Source organism: Miscanthus floridulus, chromosome 15, assembly GCF_019320115.1.
Source record: "Miscanthus floridulus cultivar M001 chromosome 15, ASM1932011v1, whole genome shotgun sequence".
In the NCBI taxonomy this organism is placed as follows: domain Eukaryota; kingdom Viridiplantae; phylum Streptophyta; class Magnoliopsida; order Poales; family Poaceae; genus Miscanthus; species Miscanthus floridulus.
Window position 1 is genome coordinate 43,895,231 of NC_089594.1, and position 12,673 is coordinate 43,907,903.

Consider the following 12,673-nt stretch of genomic DNA (forward strand, 5'->3'; position numbering starts at 1 on the left):
AACAAGGCTTAAATAGGGGAAAATCAGGTTTGACATTTTTTCTTATGTATTAGGTTATAATACAAACTGTGATTTTTATTTTAAAGATCTGCAGATGATGTATATCGCCACAATACTTACTGGTGATCTGATACTGTCATATGGAGATTTTGTCTATACTTTCTATCATTTGCCAAATAGCCTATCATCGAAACCAAATTTCCCATTTGCATAGTATTCGCCAAAATGATTTTTTATATAGCCCAAATAAGACTCACCTATCATTCACACTTCCTCGACCTTAAATTAGTTACCATATCAAAATTCTCCATTTACATTGAAACTTTGCTCAGCTATGGAAATAGAGATATCATGGAAATACCCACTTGCATAGTACATAGTACACAATCTAAAGACACGGGTGATGGCACGAATAAACTCCACAACAAACATCATCACCTCGTTTGAAAGTTGAGCTTCATGATGGCACAAGCAAACGAGAAGGCAAATAGCACCGCAAAGGACACAACAACAATGGCCACCCATCCCAACCAGCTATGCTTGAAGTCATAGTAGTTCTCCACAAAGACATTCACAGGGGTTCCATCCTCCATAGGCATGGTAACATCACCAAATTGCGAGATGATCAACCCATACAGTGTCCATGCAATAGGGCATATCCAAGAGTACCATCTCCACCATATAGGAATTTTTCTGAACATGGTGTAACTTGTAAGTCCAGAAACATTAGTAGTTATCGTTTCTTAAAATGATAAGGTGGAGAAAGTGGGTGTTGAGAGAGAGAGAGAGAGAGAGAGAGAGAGAGAGAGAGAGAGAGAGAGAGAGAGAGAGGGAGGGAGGGAGGGAGGGAGGGAGGGAGGGAGAGAGAGAGAGACTTACTGGCCGAGGGACGAATATCCCAGAAAAAAAGGTTCCCGATGGAGTAGAACGAGGAAGACACAATTGTGGCGATTTAATAGTTTGGCGTAAGGCCCACAACCATCATGCCATAGAATGTGAAGTAGAGCATAGTGAAGTACATGAAGAAAAGGTACCAGAAAAATTTGGCAGCCGTCCACTCAAATCCGATCATTGCATAAACTATTATTCCATATATGCTAGCCTGAACCAGCGCATAAGGGATTTCAATGACAACCTGCGAGGAAACAAGCTGAGTGCATATCATGCCCAAAAATTAAAAATGAAGAAACTAACAGTGAAATAGATTTTACCTGCCCAAATGCATATGGAAAAGCTGAGTACATGCCCGCAGCTCTTTCACGGTAAAACACTGTTCTTTCCACAGCAACAACTGGCTGAACTGAAATAGCATTTACAAAACCTATGAACAGCGATGCACCATACATTGACCCCATGGCATTGAACAAATCTTGTGGCTTCTCCCTAGATAAAAAACATATATCCAAATATTGTACAAGAAGCAAAACATGAATAACATATTGAAGGTGGGTTTGCTTCAAAATGTTCACTGTGGCATGACTTACATTTTGCCGCCAAGGTCCCAATAGATTGTACCAAAAAGAAGAGCTATTATAATAGTAAAAAGAAACCTGACGGCATTATAAGGAGGGTTCCTCCAGTATGACAAATTCTGCTTCCATAGGCAAGCAATGCATTGACTGAGAATATGTGGTAGGGAAATGGAGGTCAATTGAACCAGGTAGTGGTTTGTTTAGCTCCTCTATCAAAGCCTTGTTCTTCCTGTCAAAAGTTCAGTTAGAACCCCAATAGGAGAAATGCTTTGGAGGAGGAAAAAAGGGCAGTCCTACTGAAAGTAGATGATCCATGGTTAAACTCAAGGGGAAAGAGTAAATTATTATAACATTAGATGATCCAGTCACTCACATGTAGAGTTCAGACTTCTTGTATATGTCCCTGAAATCAACATCTAGAGTCTGTTCCTGAGAAATTGTTGTCACTTCCAACATCCATGTTGCTGCATTATAACCATCTCCAATTTTGCTGACTCCTTGTATCCCCTAAAAATGTCAAACCGTACGAATTATTAGTAATTAATTTTTTTAGAGAACAGGAGGGACTGGAGGACAGCCCCTACTAAGATGCATTAATCAAACTAAACAAAAGCAGTACAAAGCCAACACAAGGTCTCAAGAGAAAAAAAAGGAAACAAAAAAGATAAGACAAATTAGTTATCTTTTCCCCTAAAAATGTGGAACCATGAGAAATTATTAGTTACTATACATCAAAACTGATTACAAGTTCTACAGTGGTGCAAAAAATATGGACCATCCATTGGTAGAGATTGAACAGTGGAAAAAATAGAAGGTACTAAAAGAAAAGTGATGGAAAGTACCAAATAAGTGGGGACAGTTCTATAAAATGCGTAGGACCAGTACCTATATTAATATTTTCTAAAAATAAAGGGTAACTAGGTAATTTTACTGCATATTTCGTAGGACCAGTCTGCATTATATCTGCTACGGTTTATGCGCTTTGGGCCACCAAGACCCATGCTTTTTCGCTTTCTTTGTTTCCTTCTGTCTCTCTTCTTCCCTAGGTGGGACACTTTATTTTCTTTTTTTCTTAGGGAAAATTAACTATTATGCCCTTAAGCCCAAAAATTTAACTTTACTAATGTTCTTTCCAACCACGGTATTAAAAGTTCAAAAACCGATACAACCGAGAGTCTTAATATTCTAGATTTTGTTTTGCATAGTATTTATGCATGTATCAATTAAATCATCAGAATTTACGGAAAGATTACAAGAAAGTCGAGTACCATACCCCTTCTTGGCTTCGGTGTATGAAAGGTTACCTTAGTTGAATTCTCATCAATTTTCATTCATGATTCCAGCAGACATGGTGAAGACCAGAGTTCTACCATTAGTAATGATATTATAGTGGTAAATTAACATTATCAATATCCATTCTCAATATACAACTGGAGTAAAAGAACCATGAATTTATTTGGTATTATTGTGGTAGTTATCTTTTGATTAGATGGCTGTAGTAGAAGATATGGTATATATTGTATTTTATACACTGAAGTACTACCAACAAATCATTTTATTCGATCAAATCAGCCTACAAGGCGTTTTTTACTGGGACCATCATTTTTGCACCTTGGAAGCGGGTTTGGAAATCTTGGGCCCCTCTCCGTTGCAAATTCTTTATTTGGTTGGCGATTAAGGGCCGCTGTTGGACAGCTGACCGCCTTGCAAAAAGAGGACTTCCTCACTCGTCTGTTTGTCCCCTATGTGATCATGATGATGAAACAATACAGCATACCCTGGTTGCTTGTGTTTTCGCAAGGCAGGTTTGGACAGCTATCTTTCATGTGTTGGGCTTGCTTCACCTTGCACGGTTGCACCGAAGCTAAAGGATTCTCGTTTTCCTAGCTGGTGGTGCAAAACAATCAAGGCTGCTCCAAAAGAGACGAGGGACTGAATTCACTCATCGTTCTGATTGCCTGGGAGTTGTGGAAGCATAGGAATGCTTGTGTCGGTGAGGGTGCTAGTCCCTGTGTCCAAAGAGTTTTTTATCTTTAGTTTCTGAAGAGTGTATGTTATGGTGTTGGGCTGGAGCTAAGGCTCTGCAACAGCTTCTTAGTAGGTTGCTACCTTTAGCTGTTTAGGCGTTTCTTGGGCAGTGGTCGTCTGTTTTTCTTAGTGTGTGGCGCTAAGAGTCCTGTATTTGGTTCTTGGGGGAGCAGGTCGTGCCTCTCCTCCGTTATTTTTATTCTCTTCTTAATGAAATGACACGTAGCTCTCCTGCGTCGTTCGAGAAAAGAAAGTACTACCAATAACTAGCGATCGACTATATGTGGTACCCAGGTCATGCTGCTAAAGGCTACAGTTTGACACCTACAAACAGACTCTGATTACCTTGTACATGCACAGCATAGGCTACAGCCAGAAAAATTGTAACCCACACAAATATTTTTGGTTTCCAGTAGCGAGGACACAGTCTATTAAGTATTAACTATAATTTCAATGCCCACCTTTATATGGATTATGATGTACGTTCCAATTTAGTTTCAAATGTACTTCTATTCATACATTCTTTATATGGTACAGTACCAAAAATCATGAGATTATCATGGCTATATTGAACCGGAGACCTTGACACAAACAGCATAAAAGATTAGATAATCAATATCTCTACATTTGTTCTGATTAATATGAAATTTTTAGCGTTTACACCTTTTATCCTTGATTAATGTGTGAATTTCTAGGCACCCTAGGATTTAAGTAAGGCCTTCTAGGATATTGGTTAGTTATTAAGAAAAATAGATGATATCATTGACAAACCCATTGAAATTACATCAGGAATATACAGGCTCCGCAATGTAACTTTACCTCGAAATACTTTATAAGTTCAGAAGAATGATGGCCTAATGGACCAACATAGATCTCTTCTCCTCCTCGCTTCATTAGGAAAAGCTGCAAGCATTCATGAACAATGTTTTAGTTAAGGAAAAGCTGCAGCCAAATGAGTTTTAGAAAGCTACATCAAGATTTTGGAGACTTGGTATACGAAATCTCTAAAAGACCCTTTCTATTTTCGGGCGCGAATGTGATTTCTAAGTTGTGTCGAGTTGTGTGTGGCGTGTGTTGTAGGGCTCTAGCACCTTTCTTTCTTCTTAATACAATGAAGCATAGCTCTCCTGTGTTTTCTAGAAAAAAAAAATCTCTAAAAGACAAAGAGAAGTACAGAAGGTATTCCTAGGTGAAATCACACACACCTCGTCGAATGCTTCAAATATATCAATGCTCTGTTGATGAATGGTGCAGACCACAGTTCTACCTGTATCTACAGTGTTCCTTACTGCCCTCATAACTATTGCGGCTGCTCGGGCAAAGCCCAGAGGTTGGTTCATCCATAAAAATAATTGATGGATTTTCAACGAGCTCCACAGCAATGGTCAGCCTCTTCCTCTGCTCAGTCGACAGACCGTCCACTCCAGGAAGTCCAACTAAAGCATCTCTTATTTGGTTGAGCTCCACAAGGTGCATGACCTCCGCAATGAACATCTGCATACACAAAGGTAAGTGAAGCTTACCATGTATATTGAAAGGTGCTGCAGAGTATAACTATTTAATTTGAATGACCTTTCTTTTGTCTGGATCAACAGTTGCGGGAAGGCAGAGCCACGCTGAAAAAACCAACGACTCATAGACTGTCACCAGAGGTGAGTGGATATCATTTTGTTCACAATATCCTGATACACGCGTAAAGGTCTCTTGTTTCTTCGGAAATCCTGCAATTCTGATATTTCCTTCAATATACCCACCAGTCTTTCTCCCTGCCAACACATCCATCAAAGTGGTTTTACCAGCACCACTCATACTCATCAGTGCGGTCAGCACTCCTGGTCTGAAAGATACACTCACACCTTTGAGGAGTTCCAACCTGTTCTCGGTTATGCCATGTACTTTCATTTCCTGAATGTTGATTTTGTGTGGAAGATACTTAGACGGTTATGATGAATGGCTCAATGTTAACAACATAAGATGAATTATTTTCTATCTTGTTGGGTTAAAGTCTTATAGCTACCTGTGGCATGTCAACAAAATATCTGATGTTGTCAAAAGTGAGCGAAAGAGGGGCAAAGGAGAGGACCATCCCTCTTTTCATAGGGCCAGAATCATCTTCATCACTTGCAGAATTTCTGACTGCTGCTTGATGTGTACTATCTCCAGACCCCAAAATATTACCAGAAAGAACATTACCGTTCAAGTTGGCATCCTTTTCGTTCAGTACCTCTTCAGATATAGATGGATGTGACTTGCCATAAGCTGCAAAATAAGATGGAACCATGTCCGGTCTCAGGTAGAGAATTTTTCTAAAACAAGAATGGTCCATAGAAACTCACGCTCAAGGAATCTAAGGGCAAGTGTGAAGAGAGTGTTGAAGAGCAAGGTGAATCCAAGCATTGCACCAAATCCTATCCGATACCACTTGGCATCTGGAAAGAATCCACGGGGCTTGAGGATTTGCACGCCAAGGGTCTCATTGGAGATGGAGTTATTCACAATTTTATCCCAGCTGTGACCCAAAAACTCGTTCACTGCAATTTCATTTTGCACATACATCAAAGGGGAAATCCAGTAGCCCCAAATCCACCATTTCTTCACATTATCTGCCAGTTCAAAGAGAAGCAATCACTTTCATTTTGAAAAGCTTCTTTGCAGAAAAAAGAAAAAAAGAACAAACAAACAAAAAAAACTGGCTACACTAATTGCTAGGGCCAAGAAAGCAGGCCACATAGAAGGGGTCATTCCTCATCTTGTCCAAGATGGTTTGTCTATTCTTCGGATGACACAGTGATCTTTATGAGCCATGATGTTGAGAAGGCGGTAAACATGAAATTGATACTAAGCACGTTTGAGCAACTTTCGGGGCTCAAAATTAATTTTCATAAAAACGAAATATTTTGTTTTGGTAAAGCAAAAGTGCATGAGGTTTTCTATTCGTAGTTGTTTGGGTGTGGGGTGGGTAAGTTTCCCTTTCGGTACCTTGGTTTACCTATGCACACTAGGAAACTGAGTAATAAAGATTGGCAGTCAATAGAGAACAGAATTGAAAACAAGGTTAGCAGATGGAAAGGTAAGATGCTTTCTTTAGGAGGTCGCTTGGTCTTAATAAACTTGGTGCTCTCTAGCTTACCGATGTTTATGATGTCTTTCTTTGAACTCCCAAAAGGAGTATTAGAAAAGATCGACTGCTTTAGATCAAGATTCTACTGGCAAAGCGACCAACACAAGCGAAAATATAGACTGACCAAATGGGAAATTATGTGCCAACCAAAAATACAGGGTGGTTTAGGCATACATAATTTGAATTTACAAAACAAATGCCTAATGAGTAAATGGCTCTTCAAGCTGTTAAATGAGGATGGCATGTGGCAAGAATTATTGAGAAATAACTATATATATGATAAAACTATAGGGAGCTGTACCAAAAGGCCACTGACTCTCACTTCTGGAAAGGACTGATGAATGTAAAAGATAGTTTCATGACTTTTGGTTCATTCAAAGTAAAAGACGGGTCACAAACTCGTTTTTGGATGGACACCTGGTTGGGAAACCAACCATTAAAAGATAAATTTCTCTCGTTGTTCAATATTGTGAGAAGAAACCAGGATTCTGTGGCAACTGTACTTGCATCAATCCCGCTGAACATTTTCTTTCGCCGGAATTTAGGGGGTAGAAATCTAAGGGATTGCCATAGAATTATTGCCTCGTTACAAGATGTGAACTTACAGGGGGAAAGGGATGTGTTTGTTTGGGCATTACATTCATCTGGTACATTTTCTGTTAAATCTATGTATGCTGCACTAATTAACAATAGGGTCAGAGTGTTACAGGATTTATGGTAGATCAAAATTCCTTCAAGAATAAAAACATTCTTGTGGTATTTAAAAAGATGTGTGATCTTAACCAAGGACAATCTTGCACGACGAAGCTGGAATGGTGATACGAAATGTTGCTTCTGTCACCATCCAGAAACTATTCAACACATTTTTTTTCAATGTTATTATACTAAGTTCTTGTGGCGTGCTGTACACTTGATGTTTGGGTTATCACCCCTCAGTATACATGATTTATTTGTTAATTGGTCTAAGGCGGGTGGTAACATACATAATTCTTTGTTATTAACTGCAGCGTCAGCTTTATGTTGGACAATCTGGTTAACAAGAAACGAAGTAGTTTGTGACAAATGCAGACCGAAAACTTTTTTGCAGGTGCTATTCAGGGGAACCCATTGGCTACGGCAATGGGCAAGGCTGCAGCGGCGTAATGATCTACGGGATCAGCTGATTTTTATTGGGCAGCATCTGGAGACATCAGCATTGCACTTCTTTAATTCCAATGGATGGTTATTGACTAGGTTTATTGGTCTTCATTAGTCAGAACTTTACTTCCCGCTTTGTTGTCCTAGTGTCTACTTGTAAGCTTGTGATCCATGTGGGTTGTGTGCTGGTCGTTGTACTGAAGTTTGTAATAATTGGCCTAATTCCACCCTGAGGTAGATGAAGCCGGATATAAACTATCCTTTATCTAAAAAAAAAAAAGATAAACCAGTTGATTATTTACCTCTCGATAAAAGAAATCCACCAAGAACCATATGACAAGAATCACGAACATTGATAAGACATTTGAAACTATCATGTTCCTTGCTGCCCCTCCAATGAATCGGAAGAGAGACGCTGCCATCTGATTTGCTGCTAACAGGAGAAGATATTGCTTGAAGAACCTAAAGCCAAAAACTGCGGTTTAAATATATTTGTCGAGGAAAAACTATGATAAATAAAGATAACCTATAGTATTATCTGATACATTTCTTCAGAAGCATTCATAAAATTCATAAGTATACTAGAATTATTCCCAAGCAGTGTTTTAAAAGGTGGTGCTTGGCAGCATCTTAGCACAGGGCAGAGTAGCACTGCTGCATCTAATACCTAGCTAGGTGTTACATATAAGCATTCTCCTGCCTAGATGAGCGGCATCTTTGGTCTATTTAGGAAGGTGAAAGATGAACCATAGTCTTGGAAATCATATATCTATTGCATGCCAAATTTCTTTCATTAAACTTTCTCCAATTAGAATGACATTACACTAGCTTCCTAGAAAAGGTGAACCCACAAAGCGCTTGGTGGAGCCTGACTGCCAGCCTGCATAATGCCTTACTTTTTTTTTATTTTTTTTCTTAAATACAAAAGCATGTAACCTTCATATTGTTTGAACCCACACTATAACTAATCTAGAACCAATTGATGTTAGTCAAAATATAAGTCTAATAAAAAAAATACTATTCTTATTATACACTCGAAGTGAATGATATTGGACAGTTATATCTAGAGAGGTAGAAGTCCATGCATGCCAAAAGATCTATAGGGTGGTAAAAAAAGAATAGAGATGTCAGAAGAATATGCCAAGCAATCTCACTACAAATAGGTTTAGACATCACCACCTGGCTACACTTGGATCAAACCCAATGACGTAGTATGCCACAAAAACAAATGCGCCAACCTCAATAAACGAGATAGGGACCATGAGGATCCATGAAGGTATAGTGTATGCCCATGCCGGATAAAAGCGGAGGTTCCTCTGTTTGAAGAACACTGGCAATCTGAAGATGGTCAAACCAAGTTCACTCATGCCATTGAACACGACCACCATCACTATGATGATAAGCGCCCCCAGGTAGATGCCCCCGTCAGTGACTGAGTCATGATGCATCTTTGGACGGATGAAGAGGGTCATTGTAATGGTTGCTAATAAAATCAGCTACCATGTGAAAAAAACAACAAGAAGATAGTTAGCTATATTGTTGTAACTTCTAAACATATTCCAAACAATTTGTTTTGACCTGGTCCTAGTCACCTGGAAGGCTCTAAAGATGAAAACAAAGGAGTTCCTCTTTAGGAGAAGGATTTCTCGGTCGAAATTTGCCTTGAGTAGCTCCTTGGCACTGACGCCATACCTTGAGGTTGTCAGCGCAGCTGGATGGCTCTTGCTCTTGTCAAACGGAATGGCAAGCTCACTTGTTATGGCTCTGCCAGTGCGAAATGATTGGAAGGAGCATGATAGTTGCTTCACAGACACGTATTGGTAGGGCTCCTCAAGCCGTGCCCAGTACTGCTTCTGATCTTTCCTCGAGGTAACCTGCTCAATATTTGCATTTTCACAAAAGGATACTATATCACAGATCAAATATTATTCTTTGTGGAGATAGTTAATGGAGGAAGTATACGTACTTCTTGCAAGAAGTCAGCAATGCCCTTCCTCTCAGGGCACTTGAACTCCACTGATTCAAAGAATTCGAGAACATCCTCCCGTGGGTACACTTTCTGCCCATCTGAGAGCAGTATGATGTCATCAAACAGCTCGTACGTCTCGGGCGCAGGCTGCAGCAAAGATATCACGGCTGTGCCTCCAAGGATGTGGATAAACTGCCTTATTGACTTCACAATCTGGAATGTGGTCGAGCTGTCGAGTCCAGTCGAGATTTCATCCATAAACAACGCCCTTGCTGGCCCAACCAGCATCTCACCTGTATCACGTCCATAAATCAATAGATCTACAAATGTATTTATACATTTAATAATTGGCTTTAGTATATTAACCCAGTAACACGTGCTCTAGCATGGAATATAATCTTATGTTACATTAGCAAAGCCACCTTTGAAATCACTCTGAACATTTTTAGCGGATAATTTATCAGATTTTGGGAGTTAATTTGTGTGTTTTGTCTGGTACTCGAGGGTGGGGTGGTCTTTGAAAATTCAGCAATAAGTTCAGGGTGACAGAACGGACTTGACACCAGAGATAAATAATTTTCATTAACTGTATACATGATATTGATTCATAAAACTTTTAATATTCATGTAACATAAGATTCTATTCCATGCTAGAGCACGTGTTACTGGGTTAATATACTAAAGCCAATTATTAAATGTATAAATACATTTGTAGATCTATTGATTTATGGACGTGATACAGGTGAGATGTCAATTTAATAATTGGAATGTGTGGCTTTGTCTAAAATTCAAAATGATTCAAATGGATTTGAAAAACATTTGAAAAAAAACTTAACTCTCCCTCTCTCCCCTCTCCCTGCTGGAAGCCCATCCCGCGCAGCCCAGCAAGGCCAGCCGGCCGGCTCCCGCTCTCCTCATCAGAGCTGCGGCCCAGCACCATCTTTCCTCCCGCGCGACCCACCTTCTCCACCGGCCTAGTTCCCCGCTTCCCCGCTTCGCTCCCTCTCCGCAGCCTAGTTTCACTTGGGCCCAGTCAGCCGCATCACCGCGCTCCCCTCTCTCCACACCCTGTGTCACTGTCAGCCCGACCCCATGCGTCAGTGATGTCGCCTTCTTCTTCCTCGCGCCGCAGCCGACCCGGACTCTGTCCGCCGCGAGAGTCCGACGCCGTCCCGCGCCACTCCTTGCCGTGCACTCCACGTCTTCCCGCCCCATAAAAGCCAAACCCGAGCACCCGCCGCCTCCATCTAGCTCTGTCCGCGGCCGCCCCATGCCTTAGCTACCGAGTGAAAGCTCTAGTTTAATTTTGGTGAATTGATGAAACCCTAAGTGCTAACCTAGTTTATCAAAGTGATCATGAGATAGGTAGCACATTAAGTGGTGAAGCAAATGAAGATCATGACATGATGATGGTGATGCCATGGTGATGATCAAGTGCTTGGACTTGAAAAGAAGAAAGAGAAAAATAAAAGGCTCAAGGCAAAGGTATAAGTGGTAGGAGCCATATCGTTTCGGTGATCAAGACACTTAGCGAGTGTGATCACATTTAGGTTCGATAGCCGTACTATTAAGATGGGTGAAACTCGTATCGAAATACGGTTATCAAAGTGCCACTAGATGCTCTAACTCATTGCATATGCATTTAAGATCTAGTGGAGTGCTAACACCCTTGAAAATGTTTGTGAAAATATGCTAACACACATGCACAAAGGTGATACACATTGTGTTTAGCACTTGGGAGCAAGGGTTCGAAACTTCATCGGTAGAGTGTCCGCCCGTAGAGTGCGGACAGTCCGATGGTGCCACCGGAGTCCTGTACAGAAAAGACAGGGTTTCACAGAGTGCACCGGACGCTGTCCTCATGGGACCGGACACGTCCGGTGGCTAAACCTAGGCGTCGGTCAGTCAGTAGAGACTGACTGGACTCTGAGCGAGTCCGGTCATGTGTGACCGGACGTGTTTGGTCGCTCAGAGAGCTCTTTGGACTCTCTCTCTGAGTTGCACAGGACGCTGGCTAATAAAACCGACTGGACGCTACTCTGGCGCGTCCGGTGCTAATGACGTGGTGCTCGGGGGTTTGGTCTATGTGTTGATCGGACGCTGGGTGAGTCCGGTCAGGGGTGACCGAACGCGTCCAGTCATGAAAAATTGTCTCTGGATGCTTACTAGAAGTGACCGAACTCCAGACAGGGTGCGTTCAGTCATCTCTGAGCAGCGCGTCCAATCACTAGTTAATCATGAAAGACACTATGATTCGACCATCGAGATCGTGAGGTGGAAAATCAAAGGAGGGGACATGTGGTAGACATCCACGGACTGGACACTGGGGTCCTGAGTCCGGTTAGTATGACCGGCGCATCCGGTCGGTTCGCAGTGGGCTGCTCTATGAGCCCAACGGCTCTATTCGTTTTGGACTCTATTTAAAGGTGTGTAGGCCGGCTCTAGCTCGCTCTCTTGGCCATTTGCATTGACATAACAACCTTGTGAGCTTAGCCAAAGCCCTCCCACTCATCTCCATCATTGATTCATCATCTTTGTGAGATTGGGAGTGAATCCAATGCATTGCTTGAGTGTTTGCATCTAGAGGCACTTGGTGTTTGTGTTTCGCTGCGGGATTCTCTTGTTACTCTTGGTGGTTGCCGCCACCTAGACGGCTTGGAGTAGCGAGGATCGTCGAGCGGAGGTTGGTGATTGTCTCCGGCTCCGATCGTGGTGATTGTGAGGGGTTCTTGACCTTTCCCTAGCGGAGAGCCAAAAGGTACTCTAGTAAATTGCTCGTGGCTTGTGTGATCCTCATCTTGTGTTGGTTGTGTGGCACCCTATTGAGGATTTGGTGTATGATGCCAATTAGCGCGTGAACCTCCAAGTGAGTGAATCACCACAACGAGGACTAGCTTGTCGGCAAGTAAGTGAACCTCGGTAAAAAACTATTGCGTCATCATTGGA

The 12,673-nt window shown here is 41.5% G+C and overlaps 1 pseudogene; it reads right to left on the reverse strand.

Annotated features, from left to right (window-relative positions):
- Positions 1-434: 434 nt before the first annotated feature.
- Positions 435-10,999, reverse strand: LOC136507434 (ABC transporter G family member 35-like; annotated as a pseudogene).
- Between the last annotated feature and the right edge of the window lie 1,674 nt (positions 11,000-12,673).